Source organism: Pollachius pollachius, assembly GCF_949987615.1.
Source record: "Pollachius pollachius genome assembly, chromosome: 9".
NCBI lineage: Eukaryota > Metazoa > Chordata > Actinopteri > Gadiformes > Gadidae > Pollachius > Pollachius pollachius.
In genome coordinates this window covers 11,975,913-11,997,139 of record NC_136942.1, presented here as the reverse complement: position 1 = coordinate 11,997,139, position 21,227 = coordinate 11,975,913, and the positions used below count along the sequence as shown (strand labels likewise).

The 21,227-nt window shown below is 50.8% G+C and overlaps 1 protein-coding gene across 1 annotated transcript in view; it reads right to left on the bottom strand.

The window, feature by feature from the left end:
- The window catches only part of cdh13 (cadherin 13, H-cadherin (heart)), a 67,552-nt gene that overhangs the window by 40,804 nt on the left and 5,521 nt on the right, over window positions 1–21,227 (bottom strand). The gene's annotated exons all lie outside the window — the stretch shown is intronic.

Here is a 21,227-nt window from a genome sequence, read left to right as displayed (position 1 = left end):
CAGGGTCAAAGGTCAAGTACTGTAGAACACTGAGGTCCACCATTGACGTTAACATCGATGACCCCTGAGCTCCCCTATCGGAATGACCCCTGACCTTTGACCCCGAGAGCTTCCATATCTGAATGATCCCCGACCTTAGACCCTGAGAGCTCCCCTATCCCCACCCCTCGGTCTGAAGGAGTCGTCTCCAACTTAACTCCGCCCCTCTCGTCTCCCGTCCGCTTGTTGCTCCGCCCCCAGAGCAGCTTGTGTTGTCGTTCTGCTCCAGAGATGGCATTCGAATAAAGTTAAATTGATTATCTCATGTGGTTGATGACATCAGAAGGTCCAACAACCAATCAGTTCCAGGCACACTTCTACAAAATCCACATTCCCGTTGCTCTTCTGAATGCTGTAACTTTAGATTCCCCCCAGCGTATTGAACGGTTCTGATCCATGGCAGTATTGATCAGAGAGCCTCCAGCGGTGGGTTTAAGCAGGAGGAGAAGAGAAGGGGTCAGCGGAGGTGAGGAGGATCATCTGGTATCACTCCTCAGGACAGACCTCAGACCGCTGGCTCACTGAGCAGCAGAACCACAGCCAATGAGCAGAGGGGCTGGGCGAGGGAGAGAGCGAGGGAGGGAGAGAGAGAGAGAGAGAGAAGGAGGGGGAGAGAGAAGGATGGAGAGAGAGTGAGGGTGGGAGAGCAGGAGGGAGAGAGAGGCTGGGTTAGGGAGATAGAGAGAAGGAGGTAGAGAGAGAAGGAGTAAGGGAGAGAGAGAGAAGGAGGGAGAGAGACGGAGGGATAGAGAGGGAGAGAGAGAGAGAAGGAGGTACAGAGGAAAGGAGTAGGGGAGAGGGGAAGGGTGAACCTTTCACTTCCAAATCAGGTGTACAGCGGGAGGGTAATGTAACATCTCTGAGGAGACCATGATCTCTGCCACTATGTGAACACGTGTGTGTGCGTGCATTTGTGTTTGAGAACGTGTGCGTGTGCGTGTTTGAGAGGATGTGCGCGCGTGTGCTTGTGTGTTTCAGAACGTGAACATGTGTGTTTGTGTGTGAGAGGGTGTGCGTGCGTGTATGTTTGAGAACGTGTGCGTGTGTGTGTGTAAGAGCGTGTGCGTGTGTGCGTATGCTGGTGTATTTATATATCTGCTCTGCACTAACCCAGACTCATACCCTTGCAGCCACAGGTGTCTTTATTTATAGAACTCTGTGTACTGGTCAACCTCTATTCTATTAAACACAGAAAGGTGGAAGCCTTGGACGTGTGTGTGTGTGTGTGTGTGTGTGTGTGTGTGTGTGTGTGTGTGTGTGTGTGTGTGTGTGTGATTGAGAGGAGGGAGAGAGAGCCTTGGGTCAACAGAAAGGTCAAACTAATTCAGCTGTTTGAGACACTTTGGCTTCCAGGAATCCGACAATAACAAACAACAATACTGAGCTGGATCCACTTATGTTCTTCAGGGGAACAAATCCAGTTTACCCCCAACGCGATCCGGTCTGCCCCCCCGCCCCACGGTGAGCCCACCTCACCACACTCTCTCACTGCCACACAATCCCATTTGAATTCATCCAATGAGGAGGCAGACTGCAGGAACAAGCCTATCGGCTCAGCATCGCTCACAGGGAGTGGTCCGATAAGAAGAGGGGGGGAGGGGGGGAGGGGGGTATCACCACGGCGACAGGGAGGTCAGCCTCAGTATTGAGGTGTGTTGTTTGGTTTTCTCCTTATCGAGCGTCCCCGTGTCTCAGGCCTGACCTCATTCATCACCTGAACACCTCCTTCACCTCCTTCACCTCCTGCTCTTTGTTTAATCTCCTCCTCCTCCTACCTCGCTCCCTCTTGCTTCTCCTGACACTTCTCTCTCTCTCTCTCTCTCTCTCTTTAGTGTGTCATGCTCTCTCGCCCACCCGACCAATACACCGATCCACATCTCTCCACCCCCTGACCTCCCTGTCTCTGGCTGAACGACCTTCACTCACGGTTTATGCTGTGAGACTCTCCGACCGACCCCATGGAGGGACCTGCTAACGGTCGGGCCGCACGGAGAATCTGATCAAACATTTATTCACATCCACCGAAGAGTTGAATCTCCAAACGCAATCCATCCTGCATGCAGCACCAACCTCTACGACGTCACGTGATCACTAATAATTACTAAAGCAAAGCCTCGATACCTTCGGGTCATTTCAAGGAGCTCTATACGTCTCTGGATCATTTCAAGGAGCTCTATACGTCTCTGGAAATATAAATGGAAAAACATTCTGCCCAAGAAACCTCCGTTTGTTTTGTGTTTGTAATTATGCGTTGCTTAGAACAAACATCCTCATCGTGACTTTCTTCATCTTCCATTACCACATTACCACGGTCTGAATTCAGAATCAGACTCTGGGTCGCATGTTCACAACGTGAACCAGCAGAGGTCAGTTCAGCAGGTCTACCTCAGCATCAGCAAGAGAGACCGGGGGGCAAGACCGGTCCAGGGGGGCAGGCCAGTTCAGGGGGGCTAGCCCTGTCCAGGGGGGCCAGACCAGTCCAGGGGGGCCAGGCCAGTTCAGGGGGGCTAGACCGGACCAGGGGGGCTAGACCGGACCAGGGGGGCTAGCCCTGTCCAGGGGGGCTAGCCCTGTCCAGGGGGGCTAGACCGGACCAGGGGGGCTAGACCAGTTCAGGGGGGCTAGCCCTGTCCAGGGGGGCCAGACCAGTCCAGAGGGGCCAGGCCAGTTCAGGGGGGCTAGACCGGACCAGGGGGGCTAGACCGGACCAGGGGGGCTAGCCCTGTCCAGGGGGGCTAGCCCTGTCCAGGGGGGCTAGACCGGACCAGGGGGGCTAGACCAGTTCAGGGGGGCTAGACCGGACCAGGGGGGCTAGACCGGACCAGGGGGGCTAGCCCTGTCCAGGGGGGGTCAGACCGGTCCAGGGGGGCTAGCCCTGTCTAGGGGGGGTCAGACCGGTCCAGGGGGGCTAGACCAGTCCAGGGGGGCTAGACCGGACCAGGGGGGCTAGACCGGACCAGGGGGGCTAGCCCTGTCCAGGGGGGGTCAGACCGGTCCAGGGGGGCTAGCCCTGTCTAGGGGGGGTCAGACCGGTCCAGGGGGGCTAGACCAGTCCAGGGGGGCTAGACCGGACCAGGGGGGCTAGACCGGACCAGGGGGGCTAGCCCTGTCCAGGGGGGCTAGACCGGACCAGGGGGGCTAGACCGGACCAGGGGGGCTAGCCCTGTCTAGGGGGGGTCAGACCGGTCCAGGGGGGCTAGACCAGTCCAGGGGGGCTAGACCGGACCAGGGGGGCTAGCCCTGTCCAGGGGGGCTAGACCGGACCAGGGGGGCTAGACCGGACCAGGGGGGCTAGCCCTGTCCAGGGGGGGTCAGACCGGTCCAGGGGGGCTAGCCCTGTCTAGGGGGGGTCAGACCGGTCCAGGGGGGCTAGACCAGTCCAGGGGGGCTAGACCGGACCAGGGGGGCTAGACCGGACCAGGGGGGCTAGCCCTGTCCAGGGGGGGTCAGACCGGTCCAGGGGGGCTAGCCCTGTCTAGGGGGGGTCAGACCGGTCCAGGGGGGCTAGACCAGTCCAGGGGGGTTAGACCAGTACAGGGGGGCAAATCCTGGATTTATTCCCAGACTGTTGCCCTACGACCGACCAGAATTTGGTGGCGGAGGTGGTGGAGGTGATGGAGGTGGTGGAGGTGGTGCTGGTAGTGGTGGAGGTGGTGCTGGTAGTGATGGAGGTGGTGCTGGTAGTGATGGAGGTGGTGTTGGTAGTGATGGAGGTGGTGGAGGTGGTGGAGGTGATGGAGGTGGTGGAGGTGGTGGAGGTGGTGCTGGTAGTGATGGAGGTGGTGCTGGTGGTGATGGAGGTGGTGGAGGTGGTGGAGGTGATGGAGGTTGTGGAGGTGGTGGAGGTGGTGGAGGTGATGGAGGTGGTGGAGGTGGTGCTGGTAGTGATGGAGGTGGTGCTGGTAGTGATGGAGGTGGTGGATGGAGGAGGACGGAGCAACACCTCTCAACAACCCCCTCTCATTGGATGAGACCAATCATCTGCTCTAAAGCCTCTTGCGTGTCCAGTGTGTGTTTAAGTGCGCGTGTGAGTGTGTGTGTGTACATGTTGCATGTTCGCTTGTGTAGGGCTCCAGACCCACGGCCATGTACTAAGGTTCCTCCCCAAGTAGCGGACGTTCAGCTAATGTTGTTATTGGAAGGCCAAATGTTAGTACGCTAAATAACTGAACGCTATTTATCAGTTGCTTTGATTAATTATATTATTGTCAATAAGCTAACACAAGTCGATTTTAATCTTCATTACGTGTAAACTAAAAATGAATTACAATTACCATACGTTAATTTTTTATTTTATTGTTGTTGCATCCCGCCACGTTTCCCCGTGTTATGAATGAGATGATGATGATCGTTTGACGGCCTAATGGCATTCCCCCCTGCAGCTGATTGTGTATTACAGGCCGTTAACCCACGGCGGGTTCAGGATGTACAATAATCCATCACTACGTCAACATCGTCAGGCGCACCGAACTGGGTTCAGAGCGGGCGGGCAGAATATCATGTGGAGCTAATCACGTTTGATCTATTCTCATCAGATTAGTAGATGAGCCCTTAATAAAATCAACCAGTGTCAGCCAGTGTGGAGCAGCATGGGACCCTGACAGGAGATCAGTCAGAAGAAGGTTCAATAAAGACTCCATCGATGTCAAACTCCGCTCCTAACAGCTAGCAACAAAGAGCTGGGGACCTGATCAGTGGTGGGCTGGGTCTGTCAGCGAGGCAGGACAGAGGCTCTGAGGGGCTAGGCTGTGAGGCTGTGAGGCTGTGAGGCAGTGAGGCTGTGATGCTAGGCTGTGAGGCTGTGAGGCAGTGAGGCTGGGAGGCAGTGAGGCTGTGATGCTAGGCTGTGAGGCTAGGCTGTGAGGCTGTGAGGTTGTGAGGCTGTGAGGCAGTGAGGCTGTGAGGCAGTGAGGCAGTGAGGCAGTGAGGATGTGAGGCTGTGAGGCTAGGCTGTGAGGCTGTGAGGCTGTGAAGCTGTGAGGCTGTGAGGCTGTGAGGCAGTGAGGATGTGAGGCTGTGAGGCCCTGCCAGACACAGGGAATGCTTGTCTCTATGGGCCCGTAGTTGATAAATATGTCACGCACGAGTGAGAGAGTGAGAGTGAGAGTGAGAGTGAGCGTGAGAGTGAGAGTGAGAGAGCGTTCAACTCAGGTTGTGTGTTAGTGTGTGTGACAATGACAAAACTATTTTGCGCAGTCTGTCTGTCTGTCTGTCTGTCTGTCTGTCTGTCTGTCTGTCTGTCTGTCTGTCTGTCTGTCTGTCTGTCTGTCTGTCTGTCTGTCTGTCTGTCTGTCTGTCTGTCTGTCTGTCTGTCTGTCTGTCTGTCTGTCTGTCTGTCTGTCTGTGTGTGTGTGTGTGTGTGACCCCAGACAAACAGTGAGTTAACAGAGGTCGCGTGCCTCCATTGCAGAAAGGAGGGAGGAAGGTGGAGGGGGGGGGAGAAGGGTGGACGTTGGAGGAGGAGAGAGGAGGAGGGCGGAGGGAGGAGGGAGGAGGGGGAGGAGTGTGTAGGGTGGAGGAGGAGAGAGGAGGAAGGAGGAGGAGGGGGGAGGAGGGGTGAAGAGGAGGCTGGAGGAGAGGAGACCCCGTAGTGGAGACCCCGTACCCGGCAGAGCGGTAAAGTATGTTCATCATGAGCTGCGTGATAACCGATGGCTCTGGTCCACATTGATCTGGGCTCCTGAACGAACCTGTCATCTGCTCTGCTCCTCATAGCCGCTTAATCGGACACTCACCAGTCAAACATTCACCAGTCAAACCCTCACCAGCCAAACACTCACCAATCAAACCCTCACAAGTCAAACATTCACCAATCAAACCCTCACCAGTCAAACACTCACCAGTCAAACGCTCACCAGTCAAACGCTCACCAGTCAAACGCTCACCAGTCAAACGCTCACCAGTCAAACACTCCCCTGAGCCGAGGGGCTGAGCGGACCCCTGGGAACACCTCAGCTCCTGTTTGGGGTCCAGGAAGCGCTCACCTGAAGTCCCTCTGAAGCAGAGCTGCGTTTGTTTCTGGGCTCAGAAAGCAGAACAACAGTTCACTAGATATTAAAACGTGTGGCTCCTTTAATAGAGGCTTTGTGTTCGTAAAAAGCACAGTGAGGCTTCTCTCCTTTTCAAACCCACTTATTGGTCAGAGGTGGAAGCACCTCTCAAACGTGTCGCCTGGCAACTCACAAATGGATGAATGCCTTCTGATGAAGGGTCACGCCATCTCAACATGAGGAGCCATAAGGGGCAAATTTGATCTGGGAAAGTGAAACGGTGAACTGCTCTCCCTCCCTGGAACACAGAGAGCAGAGCAGAAGGTTACCAGACGTGGAAACCAAGCGAGAAGATCCTGAAGGAATCTGAGGATCTGAATGAAGAGGGTCACGTTTCACAGGTGGAGAACAGAGAGAGGGGGATAACCCTTACACCATCACCTAACATCACCATCACCTAACATCACCATCACCATTACCTAACATCACCATCACCTAACATCACCATCACCATCACCTAACATCACCATCACCTAACATCACCATCACCATCACCTAACATCACCATCATCTAACATCACCATCACCATTACCTAACATCACCATCACATAACATCACCTAAGATCACCATCCCCTAAGATCACCTAAAATCACATCATCTAACATTTCATCAGAGGACCAACCAAACCTTTGCTGACACTTGAGACTCATACCACACACACACACACACACACACACACACACACACACACACACACACACACACACACACATACACAAACACACACACACACACACACACACACACACACACACACACACACACACACACACACACACACTCACACACACACATGCAGGGAATTATTGGATTTCTGTTCCAAAACTTTTCCAATTCATCCTTTAAAGAGACCAATCCGTCCATTTTGTGTCTGAGCTCACAGCTGTGTGTGTGTGTGTGTGCGAGTGCATGCTTGTTTGTGTACATGCGTGCGCGTATTCATCTCTGTGTGTGACTGTGTGTGACAATTGGACTAATTACTGGTTGTGTTGGAGGGGGCAGGGGTCACAGTAGTCGACAACTCCAGGCAGTTGTCATCTGCCTGGAGGGAAACCAGAATGAACCAGGGATCCTAGTCTCTGGCCCCGGTCCCAGTCAGCCATACTGGTCTGTGAGTCACACCGGAGGTGTGAACATCCCAATCACGCCAACGTGTTGTTTCTATGGTAACCAATGGGCCCTAACTGCCGCCGTGAACAAAGAGAGAGACTGCTGTGACCTTGCAGAGAGAGAGAGAGAGCGAGAGAGAGAGAGAGAGAGAGAGAGAGACTATAGATGGACAGAGACTGGGGGGACAGCAGGCCAGACATGGACCCCAGCAGGCTGTGTTCACTGTAACCGGCCCCCCACAACAGATGGCCACACACTTATTCAGCCAGCTCTAAATATGGCAGCAGAATGTCCATATGCAGAACACACACAGAGAGAAAGAGAGAGAGAGAGAGAAGAGAGAGAGAGAGAGAGAGAGAGAGAGAGAGAGAGAGAGAGAGAGAGAGAGAGAGAGAGAGAGAGAGAGAGAGAGAGAGAGAGAGAGAGAGAGAGAGAGAGAGAGAGTGTGTCTCCTCTCTGGGTCTCCACCAGCCCCAACAGAAGGTTTCATTCTGTTCCTCAGTTTGTTCCTCAGTGTGTTCCTCACATATGGAGAAGAGCAGCATGAGCATGAATTCATATTCATAAAGCATCGCTCTTACATACAGACACGCACACACCAGCCGACCTGCGTGTGTGTGTAGGCTAAACATACATCTTCACTGAAATGAGAGTGACCACACACACACACACACACACACACACACACACACACACAGCAGACAGTAGGAGCAGCAGACAGGAGGAGCAGCAGACAGGAGGAGCAGCAGACAGGAGGAGCAGGAGGAGCAGGAAGAACAGCAGGAACAGACAAACTATGGGGGCAGCGAGGAGGCTGGAGATGTGATTGGCCGCATTTTATTCTAGGCTTTTATCCCGGACCACGAGCTGATTCAGATCCAGACAAACACACGGAGATATGAGGTGAACTGTGGGGATAAATGATGAGTGGGAATGTTAAAGACGTGAGCCACATGACTGCGGCCTGTCAAAGACCTCCTGCCTCAGCCTCAAGGCTCCCTGTCAACAGCCTCCGTCTCAGGGAGCTCCTGAGTCCCATTCAGCTGAATCCAACTCTGCTCCAACGGTGGTTCATTCCTCCAGGGATTTCCTTCAGTCAGTTGGAATGAATCAAAACAATTGAATGTACAAAAGCCACCGTTCAGGAAATAAATCAACATTCATCCATTCAACCAACCCTTCATCATCCATCTAATGTACCACCCGATACAACCAACTAACCACCAGCCACTAACCAACTAACCACCAGCCACTAACCGACTAACCACCAGCCACTAACCACCCCTCGTCCCTCATCCATCTAATGAACCAAACACCCAATACAACGGAGACGTGTTGCTTAACTTCTAAAAAAAAGCGCTCAGCAATATGAGTTAGATGGGGTTGGGTGGAGGGGGGGGTGTGTTATAGGTGGGGTTGGGTGGAGGTGGGGGTGTGTGTGTTATAGGTGGGGTTGGGTGGAGGTGGGTGTGTGTTATAGGTGGGGTTGGGTGGAGGTGGGTGTGTGTTATAGGTGGGGTTGGGTGGAGGTGGGTGTGTGTTATAGGTGAGGTTGGGTGGAGGTGGGTGTGTGTTATAGGTGGGGTTGGGTGGAGGTGGGTGTGTGTTATAGGTGGGGTTGGGTGGAGGTGGGTGTGTGTTATAGGTGGGGTTGGGTGGAGGTGGGGGTGTGTTATAGGTGGGTTTGGGTGGAGGTGGGGGTGTGTTATAGGTGGGGTTGGGTGGAGGGGGGGTGTGCTATAGGTGGGGTTGGGTGGAGGGGGTAGGGATGTGGTGAATCATGAAACGCTGCATCAGACCTTGAAGACAGAGAACATTTCTGCAGAACATGTCACTCACACACACACACACACACACACACACACGCCTAATGTCTCAGATAGCAGCCAGCCCTGACAGAACCAGGTCTGGGAGAGAGAACACAATTACAGAGGAGAGAGAGAGAGAGAGAGAGAGAGATAGAGATAGAGAGAGAGAGAGAGAGAGAGAGAGAGAGAGAGAGAGAGAGAGAGAGAGAGAGAGAGAGAGAGAGAGAGAGAGAATTGCGCTGATGCGAATGACAGGAGGATGATGTTATTGGAGCAGCAAGTAGCCTGCTGTGTTTCAGAGACAGCGATGTGTTGTGATACCTCTAATGAAAAGATGTTAATAATCCATCAGGCCGTCAGCAGGAGGCCCGGCTGCAGGAGGATCTAGAGGAAAGGTGTGAAGTGACCACTCTGATCAACACTGCCGGATACAGGGAGAGGTCTGAACATCAGGGGGGAAGAGAAGGAGAGCGAGAGAGAGAGAGAGAGAGAGAGAGAGAGAGAGAGAGAGAGAGAGAGAGAGAAGGAGGAAGAGGAGGCTGTCAGCTGGAGGAGGAGGAGGAGAAAGAGTTTGCATACAGCACAGAAAGGTGAGGAGCGGGAGGTGAGCTCCTTCTGTAAAAAAGGAGGGGAAGATATCTCCTCCTCCTCTCTACTGGTCCTCTCGACTGGTCTCTACTGGTCCTCTCTACTAGTCTCTACTCCTCTCTACTGGTCTCTACTGGTCCTCTATACTGGTCCTCTCTACTGGTCTCTACTGGTCCGTTCTACTGATCCTCTCTAATGTTCCTCTCTACTGGTCTCTAATGGTCCTCTCTACTGGTCTCTACTGGTCCTCTCTACTGATCCTCTCTAATGTTCCTCTCTACTGGTCTCTAATGGTCCTCTCTACTGGTCCTCTTTACTGGTCTCTACTGGTCCTCTCTACTGTCTCTACTGGTCCTCTCTACTAGTCTCTACTCCTCTCTACTGGTCTCTACTGGTCCTCTCTACTGGTCCTCTCTACTCCTCTCTACTGGTCCGCTCTACTGATCCTCTCAATGTTTCTCTCTACTGGTCCTCTTTACTGGTCTCTACTGGTCCTCTCTACTGGTCTCTAATGGTCCTCTCTACTGGTCTCTACTGGTCCTCTTTACTGGTCTCTACTGGTCCTCTCTACTGGTCCTCTATACTGGTCTCTACTGGTGTCGGTCTCTGCCAGGACAGGTCTCTAGTGGACCTGAGTCTCAGTTGACTTCTGGTCTAGTATTGGTATAACGTTCCCATTCAGATGTAAAGTTAAAGCCCCTTCAACAGAGGGTGAAGTCCTAGAATAATTGTTGTGAATATGATCATTAATACGGCCCCGCACTACCTCTTTAAAGCCAGCTGTTTTAGTTTGGTTTCATGTAAATAGCTTGCATTCATTAAAGTGAGAATCTGAAATCAATCATTCTTCAGCCTCTGTGTTACTAGGAGTATTAAACTAATATAGCCCCAACCTTAATCCTCTAAAAGTCGTTAAACAGAGAGGAGAGCTGTGGTTGGAATTGCAGCTCTGACTGGTTCTTCATCACAAAGGGACTCACAGGGAAAGCTCTGCAAGCCATCATACTCCCCTGTCCTTCGCACATCACCAACAAACTCAACACTTTAATAGTTGTCATCTCCATTAAGCCCAGTGCCACAGTGAGATTCAATAAATTAACAAGTTAATTACACATTAATTCAATAATCATGGCTTTGATTAACAACCCTGTTGAGATCTCAGAACAAGGATCAGGGTTTCCCACACACTGAGACAGGGGCAGGCAGGTAATTAAAGGGGGACCGGGGGCGGAGACACCAGGGAGGGGGAGACATGAGGGAGGGGGAGACGGGAGGGGGAGAGAGGAGGGGGAGACGTCCTTCTTGATTGAATGAAGGCGACACAGGCCGTGCATGTCAAGAAGATTTGAAGATAGAAAAAATATAACTGGTCTATTTCTTTTTTTTTTTTACAATACAATAAGAACACAAAGTACTAATACAAACAAAAGTAGACGCTGAGGGTAAATTCTAAACAAAATGCTAAAAGTAAGGAGAAGACAAGAGAAACACAACAACAACAACAACAAAATAGGGCAAACAAATATAGATGGTATAAACAGCATAAATGAAAAGGACTGGTCTATTTCTAAGTTAAAACCTTGGACTGACACACAAACACACACACACACACACACATGGCTTTTTCCTCCTCCTCCTCTTCTCTGATGTGAAGGGGCATACTAAATGACAACACTGTAGGGAGTGTGCACGTTCAGGAGGTGTGCAGAGTGAAGAGTGTGCACGGTCAGGAGTGTGCATGGTGAAGACTGTGCATGTGAGGAGTGTGCACGGTCAGGATTGTGCACAGGTCAGCAGTGTTCATGGTGAGGAGTCTGCACGGTCAGGAGTGTGCACATGAGGAGTGTGCACGGTCAGGAGTGTGCACAGTCAGGAGTGTGCAAGGTGAGAGAGTGTGCACGGTCAGGAGTGTGCACGGTGAAGAGTATGCACGGTGAGGAGTGTCCACGGTCAGGAGTGTGCACGGTAAGGAGTGTACGCGGTCAGGAGTGTGCACGGTGAAGAGTGTGCACGGTGAAGACTGTGCACAGCCACCGACTCCCAGGATGAAAAGTGGATCTCAGAAAGATGGATCTGTTGTCACGCCGACTAGCTGGCACACACACACACACACACACACACACACACACACACACTCACACACACACACACACACACACACACACACACACACACACACACACACACACACACACACACACATACAGACAAACCATGCCTTCCTGTCAACACCCAACACTGAAATTAAACTACTGAAAGACACACACACTATTATTATGTAAAGGCAACAAATATATGTAATCATTGTATATTTTGACCTTTCGTTTCCTTCCTTCCTTCCTTCCTTTCCTTCCTTCCTTCCTTCCTTCCTCGTCAATATCAGTGCCATGCAGCCTGAGATGCTCTCCTAACTTCTCAAACAAACATCTCAAAGTGTAGACAATCTTTTCTGGTTGGAATGTCCTGCAGGTCAAGATGGCTCACGTGTCAGTAGACCGTTCAGTAGCTTTGACAACGTTCTCTTCCTGCTTTGTGGAGCATGTCCATGAGATTAAGCTCAAGATTTTTTTTTAATGGTTTTGTGTGTCAGTGTGTGTCAGTGTGTGTCACTGTGTGTCAGTGTGTGTTTTAGTGTGTCAGTGGTTGTTAGTGTGTGTCAGTGTGTGTCACTGTGCCCACATGTGTATATGTGCACACATGTGTGTTTAGTGTTGGCCGTTGGAACAGGTCCAGACAGTGTGTGTCAATGTGTGTCCGTGTGTGTCAGTGTGTGTGTCTGTGTGTATGTCCATGTGTGTGTCAGTGTGTCAGTGTTAGTGTTGGCCGTTGGAACAGGTCCAGAAAGTGTGTGTGTCGGTGTGTGTTAGTGTGTGTGTTAGTGTGTGTGTGTCAGTGTTGGCCGTTGGAACAGGTCCAGACAGTGTGTGTGTCAGTGTGTGTCCGTGTGTGACACTGTGCCCACATGTGTTTTAGTTTTGGCTGTTGAAACAGGTCCAGACAGTGTGTGCGTCAATGTGTGTGTCAGTGTGTGTCGTGTGTGTCAGTGTGTGTGTTAGTGTTGGCCGTTGGAACAGGTCCAGACGTGGGGGTTTGGTGTAGAAGCCACCGCGGTCCCAGATGTGTTTCCCCGGCTGCTCCACCCTGAAGCTGGTTTAATGGATTCAGCTGGAGGAGAGGAGGCTCAGGGGAAAGAGGAGGAGATAGAGGGAGGAGAAGGAGGAGGAGGAGGAGGAGGAGGAGGAGGAGATAGAGGGAGAGGGAGACAGAGATAGGGGGAGAAGGGAGGAGGAGATAGAGGGAGAAGGGAGGAGGAGGAGATAGAGGGAGAAGGGGGGAGATAGAGGGAGAAGGAAGGAGGAGATAGAGGGAGAAGGGAGGAGGAGATAGAGGGAGAAGGGGGGAGATAGAGGGAGAAGGAAGGAGGAGATAGAGGGAGAAGGGAGGAGGAGGAGGAGATAGAGGGAGAAGGGAAAGGGAGGAGGAGGAGAAGGAGATAGAGGGAAAAGGGAAAAGGGAGGAGGAGGAGGAGATAGAGGGAGAAGGGAGGAGGAGGGCGAGATAAGAGGGAGAAGGAGGAGTGGGGATAGGGGATTCTGCCAAACACATAGGGCTTCCGTACCTCATGTTAATGTATGCTAAGTAGAGATTTAAATGAAATGTGTATCATTCTGTGTTTCTTTTTGTTTCGGTCTTAACGGTCTCACCTTCTAGCCCTGTCTCACTCTTCAGCTCCCCATCTCACACGTCAGTGCCCCTGTCTCACTCTCAAACTCTCCCGTCTCACTCTTCAGCGCCTTTCTCACTATTCATCGCCTGTCTTACTCCTCAACACTCCGGTCTCACTGCTTAATGCTCCTGTCTCACTCATCAGCTTTCCTGCCTCACCCCTTGACACTCTTGTCTCACTCCTCATATCTCATGTAGGGCTGCTCGATTATGGGAAAAATCATGATCACGATTATTTTGGTCGATATTAAAATCCCGATTATTCAAACGATTCTTTTTGAGGTTGAAAACATGTTGTATTTATTCAGCATGTCTCTCCGATTTCTTTTTTGCAACTGAGAACTTTGAAATTTCGCCTTAAAAAATACACAAAATGGTCAAAAAGAAAATGTTCCAATCTAAAATGATATACAGATATGTATCTAGCTGTTCTGCCCTTTCTATAAAAAAAATGATAATAACTTGATCAAGTAGATATTTGGATCGTTTGACGATAAAATCGAAATCGCGATCAAAATTCGATTAATTGCCCAGCCCTAATCTCATGTCTCACTCTTTAACCCTCCTGTTTTACTCCTCAGTGCCCTTTTCTCACTCCTTAACACTCCTGTCTCACTGCATCTATGAATCTCATTAGAACTGGAGTACAGAACCTACAACCCTAACAATGACATCATTAGAACCTCACCAAGCCAAACAGACCACATCTACCTGGTCAGAGGAAACATGTAACAGGTCACCACACACACACACACACACACACACACACACACACACACACACACACACACACACACAAAGGTAGACAGAGAGGTAGACCACTTTGATGAAGGGTGTGCCTCTGTGATGGATGTGTGAGTGAGTGAGTGGTGGTCTGGCGACGATGTCCCCCATCCCCCACAGCCTCGCCGCCTCCACTCTGTGCATGTAGGCAGCCATCCATCAGGAGGAAGATGAGGAGGGATGAAGAGCGGGTTAACCTCGCTGTGAGGAGGCGAGCACTCCCCTAACAGATGGAGGAGGCGCGGCCTCCGGACGGCTCCGCCCCCTGGCCTCGTGGCCGCACGGCGTGACGGAGGAGACACACGGGCCATAAAACACCACCTTAGTTTGACCGGCGGGGGACAGACGCCATGGGACTGCCCCACAGCAGGGGGGAGGCACCGTCACCACAGCAGGCTGGAGGCACCGTCACCACAGCAGGGTGGAGGCACCGTCACCACAGCAGGGAGGAGGCACCGTCACCACAGCAGGGTGGAGGCACCGTCACCACAGCAGGGTGGAGGCACCGTCACCACAGCAGGGTGGAGGCACCATCACCACAGCAGGGAGGAGGCACCGTCACCACAGCAGGGTGGAGGGACCCTGACCACCGTGGTGTTACCACAGCAGGGTGGGGGCACCATCACCACCCTGGGCGGAGCCGACAACTCACTTTCTCCACCTGGCCGCTGCGCTCAAAGTCTAAAGCAAACCTTGACCCTGGCAGACCCTCTAAAGCTTCCAATCAGATCACTGCTCTGTTTGAGGTTCTGAACCCCAGCAGCGGTCTTCATCTCCACTAAACGGTTCGCTGGCGGTAGAGCAAAATCTGGGGGTGACCTCGCTGGGCACTCAGCGTAGTCAAGGCCTTCAACATTAAGGTTTAGATCAACCTGATGTTTATTCAGGTTTAGATTAAAGTGACGGTTTATTCAGATGTAGATTAAAGTGACGGTTTATTCAGATGTAGATTAGCGTGAAGGTTATTCAGGTTTAGAACAAAGTGAGGATATTAAGGTTTACATTAGAGTGAAGATTATTCAGATTTCAATGAGTGAAGGTTATTCACGTTAAGATTGAAGTGATTTATTCAGTGTTGCTGCTCTGCAGCTCGTGTGTTCTTCAGATCTGTGAGTAGACGTGGTCATGGTCTTCTGAAACTCTGATCGGTTTACAGATATGACTGAGCCTGGCAGGAGCTAAAATGCTGATTCTTTTCATCAAAGTTCTGAAAGGGGAGAGTAGAAGATAGCATCTCGTAGCATTGCGCACCATTGCGTAGCATCTCGTAGCATTGCGTAGCATTGTTTCAAAGAATTGCGTGTGGTTTCATTGCCATTTTGCGTTCCGAGACCTAGCTATTTTGTTAAAGCATCTCCAAGGAAACCTTCATCTCCAGAGATCTAGAAACCGTTCAGACATCAGCGTCGCAAGCGCAACATAAAAGACTCAAGATCGAAGTGTTTGTGTGTCACAGTCACAAGCGCACACACATACTAACACACACACACACGCCTATCTGTTGTAATCAGAACGCAGTAACAAGCGAGGCAGCGAGGCAGAAGACATCTGGATCGGGGACTTAAGAGCTTTTAAGGAAAGTGCTTTTGGATACTGCCTGGAGGTCAGCTGATTAAGGCAGCACAGCCCTGAAGAGGACGGAGATCAGTGGAGATAGGGCGGAGCCCCGAGGGCGGAGGGCAGAGTGGAGGTGGAGAGGGTGGAGAGGAGGAGAGGTGGAGAGGGTGGAGAGGAGGAGAGGTGGAGAGGGTGGAGAGGAGGGTGGAGGACAGAGGGGAGGTGGAGAGGTTGGAGAGGAGGGTGGAGGACAGAGAGGAGGTGGAGAGGGTGGAGAGGAGGGTGGAGGACGGAGGAGAGGTGGAGAGGGTGTGGAGAGGAGGGAGGAGGGAGAGGAGGGCGGGGGGGGTGGGGTCACTGGGTGATTCTTTGATTTCCATGAGGAGTGAGTAAGTGCATGTGAGATGTTTTCTGCAGTTTGCTAAACATGAATCGGGTGGAGGAGAACCTCGCCCGCAGTGGGGAACACACTTCATCCTCAACAAGCGAACTGGGACCAAACTCAAGGTAACCAAAGCTGATTGGACAAATCCCATTAGAGTGCTAAGCAGTAGAGGGAACATTAAGAGCGTTTCTCCTCTGCAGAGCACCAAAACACACTCCATAAACACTAACGACGCGATCGGTGAAACGTCTCGTTAACCAACTGGAAATCACTGCAGCCAGGCGGCCAGGAGACAGGTAAGGCTACGTCACTACAGGGATGGAGGAATGGACTGAGTACTAGATACAGCACTAATTACAGTACTATGCCGTACTGGATGGAGTACTAGATACAGCACTAATTACAGTACTATGCCGTACTGGATGGAGTACTAGATACAGCACTAATTACAGTACTATGCCGTACTGGATGGAGTACTAGATACAGCACTAATTACAGTACTATGCCGTACTGGATGGAGTACTAGATACAGCACTAATTACAGTACTATATGCCGTACTGGATGGAGTACTAGATCAAGTACTAGATGCAGTACCTCAGTACTACATACAGTCCTAGATGGAGTACTGAGTACTAGATACAGTACTAGATGCAGTACCTCAGTACTAGATACAGTACTATATACAGTAATATTCATAGTAGGAGATGGAGTACTGAGTGCTAGTTCCAGTACTAGATGATAAAACACACTTTTAACGAATTTATCTTTTTATAAGGACTTATATTTTGATAAGATTTCGTTTTTCTTTTTTTGTGTTCCCATTTCGTGTGTCCTTGAAAGTTGCTCATAGTTTAAGTTATTCATTCAGGAGTTAATAATTAATAGTAGAAAGTCTTAGCGGGCAAGTGGAAAAAATAAACCTCTTCTAGACTAATGCAGTGTCCAACCTGAACCTTCCTGGAGAACCAACCCCTACCTGCTCCTTAATGACCTGTCTCTGCACTGTCTAACCCCTACCTGCTCCCTAATGACCTGTCTCTGTACTGTCTAACCCCTACCTGCTCCTTAATGACATGTCTCTCTACTGTCTAACCCCTACCTGCTCCTTAATGACCTGTCTCTGTACTGTCTAACCCCTACCTGTTCCTTGATGACCTGTCTCTGGACTGTCTAACCCCTACCTGCTCCTTAATGACCTGTCTCTGTACTGTCTAACCCCTACCTGCTCCTTGATGACCTGTCTCTCTACTGTCTAATCCCTACCTGCTCCTTGATGACCTGTCTCTGTACTGTCTAACCCCTACCTGCTCCTTGATGACTTGTCTCTGGACTGTCTAACCCCTACCTGCTCCTTAATGACCTGTCTCTGTACTGTCTAACCCCTACCTGCTCCTTAATGACCTGTCTCTCTACTGTCTAACCCCTACCTGCTCCTTAATGACCTGTCTCTGTACTGTCTAACCCCTACCTGCTCCTTGATGACCTGTCTCTGGACTGTCTAACTCCTACCTGCTCCTTAATGACCTGTCTCTGTACTGTCTAACCCCTACCTGCTCCCTAATGACCTGTCTCTGTACTGTCTAACCCCGACCTGCTCCCTAATGACCTGTCTCTGTACTGTCTAACCCCTACCTGCTCCGCCATGACCTGTCTCTGTACTGTCTAACCCCTACCTGCTCCGTCATGACCTGTCTCTGTACTGTCTAACCCCTACCTGCTCCCTAATGACCTGTCTCTGTACTGTCTAACCATCGGAGACAAGGGAACCATCTGCCCGAGATGCCAGGCTGTGGTTTCTACAGCAGTGTCTTCGCCTAGCGAGTCGCCAAACACTCTCTCTCTCTGCTGGAGGACAACGATGGCCCAACCCCAATGTCCAGACTCACAGACTCACAGACTTTATTGTGGGTTCTCGCGAAATTATTAAGGCTTTAGGGCTTTCCCAATGTCGAATTCCAAAGGAAGTGAGGGTTTGAGTCCACACTTATCGAGCCCTTTCCGTGAGTCCACATCAGTGCAGACTTCATCTAAGGGAATTACCCACAGTTCAGCCAGCTTTTTTGCTCCCAAACGGCTATTCATGTTACTACTTATACCTTTTATAATTCAGCAAATGTAGCCTGTTGTGATTTATGTTTAGTATGTGTAGGCCAATAATCACCTAAATTATTCAATACATCCTTTGAAGTATTCAAAAGTAAAAATTATATTTGCTAATATCAATAAATTGCTGTAGCCGATTGTTTTCATTGCATTTACAAAATAACAGAAAACAACTAAAAATGACAATTCCCAACCCGGCAGGTGTCAGCAACATCTTTGTCATTAAACGTTACCAAGGTAACATGTGCTCGCGTGAAGTGCTGTCCCAAACCCATATATACCTTTCTGAGCCCATGAGGCCTCACACACTCACTCACTTAGCACCTGAGATCAATTAAGTCTGTGAGTCCTTAGTCCTTAGTCCTCAGGGCTCACTTTGGGATTGGGCCATGGACTCCATCGCCCACCTACTGATGTACAGGATCTGAAACATCCACAATCTACTGTGCCAGTGAACCCAAGAGCTTTATGAAGATCTAAGTATGTATTCTAGGATCATCAACAAAGTAGGTTATGCAATTATATCACTTTTACTTAAAAAAGTGTAATCAAGAAAAAACTGGTGTACAATCCCTTGTTTTTCCCAGTTTGTTCAGCCAATTTTGTGGGCGTTCTGCTCTGATCTCAGAATATGCATGCATACATACATACACACACACACACACACACACACACACACACACACACACATACACACACACACACACACATACATATATGCATGCATTCAAGTGACTCAGGAATCTAATATATGTAAGGCTCTGTCTAGGGAGCTGTTACTGTGATGGCAGTCAGAGTAAAACTCCACGGTGTGTGTGGGCCAACGTTAATACGCCAGCAGCTACTGGCTGCAAAAATATAGATTGCATAATTGCCGGGGGTTGTAACCATGGGGATGTCCTCTCCTACCTAGAACTCTGAGCCAAAAAAGAGTGATTTGTAAGACCTAGTCTCTCCACTATCTGGTGAACCAAGTCTCGCCACTGGGTGTAGAACCTAAACCAGTAAAACGTTATGATCATAAGGGCAACAAACCACTACGACTTATTGATCATTAGGACTATAAACTAGTATAACTTATTGATCAATAGGACTACAAACCAGGACAACTTATTGCTCATTAGGACTACAACATTCCTCCTGGTACTTCGATCCGATATCTGTTCGTGAGAACCAGAGACCTTCTGCTGACCCTTCATGTCTCTGCTCCCAGCCTACAGACTGATGTCCCCCGTTTCTGTTTTGATAAATAAAATAGTTCCAGTCTCGAGCGTTTTCTAAATGTCACCGAGAAACATTTAAACTGAATGAAAGCAGAAAGCAAAGAGCGTGAGATGACTCCTCCTTCTTGCGCCTGGAGACCGGACCACCCACACACACACACACACACACACACACACACACACACACACACACACACACACACACACACACACACACTCTGCCAGGTCCAGTCCACAAAGGACGTGACAGGAAGCGGTCCGAGACGTCGGCGGCCAATGACACGCTGGCTTTGCCGCCTTCAGCCACTAAATGTCATCGTAGCGCGATGCACCTGCTGGGGAGGTTCTGGTTCTGCCCGGCTGGACCTGCCCACCACCGGACAGTGAACAAACCGTTAATAACCGCTCAACAAACAGCTCAGCACCGCTCAACAAACAGCTCAGAACCGCTCATGAACAAAGAGCTCAGCGTTCAGCTCAGCAGCCTGGGAGGAAGCTGAACGTGACCTGTTGGGACGGAGGTGGACCCAGCTCCTCTGAAGCCACGAGGGAGGACATGTCTTGGCTGAGCCCAGCGAGTCAGAGCGCACCACTCCCCTGTTGGTCTCAGCAGCGCTCAGCTCGGCCGGTTCTGCTCACCACTGAGCTCTAAAGATGTGCTTCAGTATTTTGCTGTCGGTTGTTTTACAGTTCTTCCTCTAATGCTCCACTAATCTCCTCGTTGGGCTCCAGAGCGGTGATCTGGATGAGTTCCTCTTTCTGTTTCTTTCTGTTCTCTCCTAGACTAGTGAACAGAACCGCTGCTGCTCCCTGAGCTCACTGAACACCTCAGTTCCATTAGTCGCTTCATCTACAGAACCAGCTGCCGCCACAGAATGCCACTTCAGTGTTCAAATAAAACTTTATTGTCCGTTAACTGTGTGACAGTAAAAAGCTCTTTGTTTTTAATGGGACTCCCATAGAAACAACACCACCACATGACAACAACATAGAACTAAACAACAACACCACATGACAACATAATAAAACTAAACAACACCACATGACAACAACGTACAACTAAACAACACCACATGACAACAACGTAGAACTAACGAGTTGGGAGCGCCCTCTATTGGCATGAGGTGGAGCTAGGTAGTGATGGTACAGGTAGTGATTCCCCTGATGCCCTCTAGTGGTGGAGGAGGTGGGGGTGGGGAGTGGTGGAGGTCGAGGTGTAGGTGGAGGTGGGTAGTGGTGGAGGTGGAGTTGGGGAGTGGTGGAGCTGGGTAGGGGTGGAGGTGGGTAGTGATGGAGGTGGAGGTGGGGAGTGGTGGAGGTGGGTAGTGATGGAGGTCGAGGTGTAGGTGGAGGTGGGTAGTGATGGAGGTCGAGGTGTAGGTGGAGGTGGGTAGTGATGGAGGTCGAGGTGTAGGTGGAGGTGGGTAGTGATGGAGGTCGAGGTGTAGGTGGAGGTGGGTAGTGGTGGAGGTGGGTAGTGATGGAGGTCGAGGTGTAGTGGAGGTAGGTAGTGATGGAGGTGGGTAGTGGTGGAGGTCGAGGTGTAGGTGGGTAGTGGTGGAGGTCAAGGTGTAGGTGGATGTTGGGTGGAGGTGTAGGTGGATGTTGGGTGGAGGTGTAGGTGGATGTTGGGTGGAGGTGTAGGTGGATGTTGGGTGGAGGTGGGTGGAGGTGGAGGTGGATGTTGGGTGGAGGTGGAGGTGGAGGTTGGGTGGAGGTGTAGGTGGATGTTGGGTGGAGGTTGGTAGCGGTGGAGGTTGGTTTTAGTGTCCCCACTCTCAGAGTTCAGCTGCTGTCAGGTGATGTGTTGATTTAATATTCTCCCTCAGCCTCCAGCTCAGACTGCAGTGTC